This window comes from Palaemon carinicauda, chromosome 37 (assembly GCF_036898095.1).
Source record: "Palaemon carinicauda isolate YSFRI2023 chromosome 37, ASM3689809v2, whole genome shotgun sequence".
Taxonomy (NCBI): domain Eukaryota; kingdom Metazoa; phylum Arthropoda; class Malacostraca; order Decapoda; family Palaemonidae; genus Palaemon; species Palaemon carinicauda.
This window is the reverse complement of record NC_090761.1, coordinates 49503807-49508806: the sequence shown is the minus strand read 5'-3', so window position 1 is coordinate 49508806 and position 5000 is coordinate 49503807. Positions and strand designations below refer to the sequence as shown.

The 5000-nt window shown below is 34.3% G+C and overlaps 1 protein-coding gene across 1 annotated transcript in view; it reads right to left on the bottom strand.

Moving 5' to 3' along the window:
• Positions 1–5000, bottom strand: part of LOC137629091 (cysteine-rich venom protein-like) — a 145672-nt gene that overhangs the window by 42642 nt on the left and 98030 nt on the right. The gene's annotated exons all lie outside the window — the stretch shown is intronic.

Sequence of the window (5000 nt, the reverse complement as noted above, 5' to 3'; positions counted from 1 at the left end):
TTACATCTGTATCGATACTAAATTTTGTAAGAATGCCAAGATGAATTTTTTTTCTAAAATATTTTATTTTGAAATCAGCATAATTGTATGTAATCGCTTTTGTCCATTGTAGAACATCATTTAATATTTTCAAACCTTTCAATTGCATGTAATATAATTAGTCTTCCGTGCTCAATTGCTCTCGTTCTTCGATAATTGGGTGAAATATTTCGTGAAAAACGAAGTAAAAATAGAGATAAATCTTGGTCGTCTATTTTACCCATTTCAAAATCTAGTCAATATTTTTCGCAGCCATACGGATAACATCAAGCTGTTTTCAAAATATTAACGGACAGATAGTGAATCAAGACGGACAAACATGAAAACAATAGAAGACTTGTCGATTCAGTCTCTATTCAGCTTCGTTGTTAGAAACAGAGAGAGAGAGAGAGAGAGAGAGAGAGAGAGAGAGAGAGAGAGAGAGAGAGAGAGAGAGAGAGAGAGCTGTTGATGCTTTGAGGAAGGTTGACGAAAAAATGAATTTTTGGGCAAAGAAATGATTTGATTCTCTCGTTCTGTTATTAGCATATAATCATAGTTTTGGTGGAAGTGGTCCTATTTTCTGAGAAAGTCACCCTGCCACTGCTGGACTAAGCTGTGAATAACGTTCCTGGTAGGTAATTGACTATGTGTCTTGTTCAAACTTACAACAAATGTTATGTTGAACAGACTGACAAAAGTCTCTCTTCATAGTAGCATGACACTTCTGTTTTAACGTTGGTATTGATCTAAAGGTATTTTATTTGTTCATTTGGTATCTATTTCCTTAATTCCTTTCCTGACTGGTCTTTTTTTTTTCCCTGATGGAGCCCTTTGGTATAACATCCTGCACTTCCAACTATGGCTGTAGCTCAGCTAGACATAATAATGATAATAATTTATTTATTTATTTAATTATTATTATTATTATTATTATTATTATTATTAGTATTACCTCCGTCAAGGAGGTTATGCGATAATCGGTTTATTTATTTGTATGTCTGTGACCAGTATTACGTGAAAACTACACAACAGATTTTGACGAAATTTTCATCACTGCTAGAGCTTAGGTCATGGACAAACCCTTTAAATTTTGGAGATGATCCGGATCTTGATTCTGGATCCAGTTTTGCATTTTTCACCATTTTAAAGATAACGTCAAAACAAATTGACGGAATTTGACGAAATTTCCACCACAGATAGATCTTGGGTCATGGAAGACTCCATAGACTATTGGCGGAGGTCAGAAATATCTGGTTGCTCTTGTTATTATTATTAAAATGCTCTAATTGGGCAAGTTCTCGTACTAGCAAAAGGCTAGCTTAATTCAACCCCATCAAGAGAAAAATACTTTGAAATCAAGCAAGCGTCTTATCCTAACAAAGTACCAAACGCTCAAGGCGGCTTCGAATTAATAAGCCTACGCTAAAGAAGTCTCCTTGACAAACAACCCGCAGGGAATAATGGAACAATGACGCCATTGAAGGCGCAATATGGACTCAGCAGTAAGAAGAAGACGTTAGGTCTGGTTCAAAGAACAAGTGTGATGTGATTTAATGGCAGAGGTTTATGGCCTCTTACAAGGTTTTTCGACCGCGGTTACAAGAGCTTTGTAAATAGCCTGTTAGTCAGTCAGTTAGACGGGCGCACATAACGAATTCATTTAACACGCACGGTGAGGTGGGAGGGACTTGATTGAAAATATCGCTGACATCTAGGCCTAGTTGGTGTTCTTTTTAGCTCTTTGTCTTTCATAAGTTTTTGTTTTGCCCATGACTGTTGCTTTTTAGGTCTATTCTTTGCTCCTTTTCATTTTGTTTTCTGTTTATGTAGGTTTTTCTATTTACGAGAAACTGTTATGTCTATTTCTCCGTTCTAGGTGACGTATCACTCTGTTTTTTTCAGTCTTAGTTTTCTTCGGGCGTAGGTATAGTGAACTAATATATATATATATATATATATATATATATATATATATATATATATATATATATATATATATATATATATATATATATATATACACACACAAGTTCACTATACTTTTAACTGGGATCCACAATACACGAGAAGAGTTGAAAGACCCAGACCTATGTGACTATGGACTATGAAGTGTGAGGTAGGAAGTAATGAATGGAGAGGTATTGATTTAAAAGCTCTAGATAGATGACTGGCGAAATCTAATCGAGGTCCTTTGCGTCAATAGGCGTGGAGAGAGAGAGAGAGAGAGAGAGAGAGAGAGAGAGAGAGAGAGAGAGAGAGAGAGAGAGAGAGAGAGAGACCTTTATGGCAATTAATCACAGGACTTTTTTTCTACTTCAAGTAAAAAAAATGTATTTACACAACATAGCTCTCGTCTTAGCTTCAGCATCGTTAATGCACACACCATATCGTTGAATATATCAACAGTAAATAACAATTCTCTCTCTCTCTCTCTCTCTCTCTCTCTCTCTGTCAGTCAGCTACCAAGAGGTTGGTTAACCTTGGCCAGAACATGTAAGTAAAGACAGGTGCTAGAATAGTTGTTTGTTATGATGCTACTTAAGATTGTATAATGTTTATGGTAACAGCCACGTTGATGATGGCGCTGTCAGTGGTAGCAACCGTGATAGCGCTAGTCCAGCACTGTTGTTGATAGCGCCAGTGTAGCTGGTAGTGACGTACACTGTAAGGATCCAACTGACAGTGTTAATAGGGTTCCTCCGGTTAAGGCTAAGGGAGTCCTTTTTTTTCTTTTTTTTCTTTCTTTTTTAAAGTAAGCTGCAGCTGCTCTGGAGGAAGTAGTGATAATATCACTGGTGGATGCGACCCGTCAAAAGGACTGATAAATATCTCTATATGCACACACACACGCACCCCCTCTCACCAGGGTAGGACTACTCCCTCTCCCCCCACAAAATGGACAGAGGGGGGTGGGCGTGACTCAAAAGATATATATATATATATATATATATATATATATATATATATATATATATATATATATATATATATATATACATATATATACATATACATATATATATATATATATATATATATATATATATATATATATATATATATATATATATATATATTTACATATACATACATAGATGTACACATATATATGGATTGTTTTTATTTTAATTATTATTAATTTTATTATTATCTCATCAAATAAGACGGAAATAATTTCGAAAACGAATAATGGCTCGAAAACGGTGTCTGTAATACTGATAGAGAGAGAGAGAGAGAGAGAGAGAGAGAGAGAGAGAGAGAGAGAGAGAGAGAGAGAGAGAGATCGCAGTGATAAATCGTGAGGCTATTTCACCGATTAACCATTATTTTCTCCCTTCTCTGTGGCTCGTAAGTGGAAAATAATGCGAGTGTTAAAATGGACTGGACTGGGACTAAAAGCTTTTAAAGGCGTTGAGATGTGATAGATTGAAGAGTAAATCTTTTCTTGGCCATTTCTTAACACCTTGAGTCAAAAATACAAGAAAACAAAAGTAAAAGAAAAATAGATTATTGTACTATTCTAACTTTAAAACTATAAGAAAAAAAACATCATAATCATCATCGGCTACTAGTCCATTGCAAAACAAAGGCCTCAGACATGTCTTTACACTCGCGTCTGTTTATAGTCTTTCTGTGCCAGTTTATGCCCGCAAATTTTCTTAGTTTGTCACCCCATCGTCGTCTCTTCCTTCCCCTGATTCTTTTTTGAATTAATATAATTAAAATTGTAACTAAACCATACTTTATATTAATCATATTAATACTTAACTCTCCAAACTATTCCCTACCATGGTTAGTTGGCTAACTGTCTGTACTCTTCTACCAAACACCTTTCTTATCGGCTAAAAAGTTAAGGTATAATGTTAGAGACATTGATTCTGTCCACATACAACTAAGGAAGTTTGATTTTATAATGAATTAATATTTTTTTTTGGGGTGAAGCAATAAAGATTATTTTTATTGATAAACATAATTCAATGGCATCAATGAATATTAAGTAATGAACTAACATAGATCTTCATTTAAGGTTTAATTAATCGTGTGCGTACGTTTAAGTTCGTCTATTTTTTTTTCAATATAGCTTTAATCTCTTTCATTCCGGAGGTTTCCTCTAATGAATGATGAAATAATTAAATTTCATTATTTTCCTTATATTTGCTATAATCATTTGTCATTTTATAATCAATTTCACAAGAAATTGAGACTTCATCACACCAATCAGTTTCTTATTGTTGTTATTCAACTGTAACAGGAATGAGATATTCTGAATATAAATAAAACACATCTCGCCAGCTCTTTTATTTCTCAAAATCATTGGCAAAAACTCCATTCGAAATAAGGGTTCGTAACAGGACGCAGACCTAATTGCGTTTGTCAATGTGTTCACTTGCACTGTATTAGCCTTTCTTTGACCGATTAAAGTTATCTTTCAGACGCTATGTTGAAATAATTATTTTGTTGTCTGCCTTTTCATGCATTGCTTGCAAGTATACACTTTTCTAAATGCAGCCATTATTAGTGCACCGTTTTTTATATGCAGTTCAGTACTTGATCAGTACATAGTTTTCTATATGCAGTACTGGTTAGTATTTCGTTTTCTATATGAAGTGCGTGTTAGTATACCGTTTTCTATATGTGGTGCTTGTTAGTATATCGTTTTCTATATGCGGTGCTTGTTAGTATACCGTTTTCTATATGCAGTGCTTGTTAGTATTCCGTTTTCTATATGCAGTGCTTGATAGTATACCGTTTACTACATGCAGTGCTTGTTAGTATAGCGTTTTTTATAATCAGTGCTTGTTAGTATACCGTTTTCTATAATCAGTGCTTGAAAGTATACCGTTTTCTATATTCAGTGCTTGTTAGTATGCCGTTTTCTTTAATCAAGGCTTGAAAGAATGCCGTTTTCTATAATCTGTGCTTGAAAGTATCCCGTTTTCTATTTTCAGTGCTTGAAAGTATACTGTTTTCTATATGCA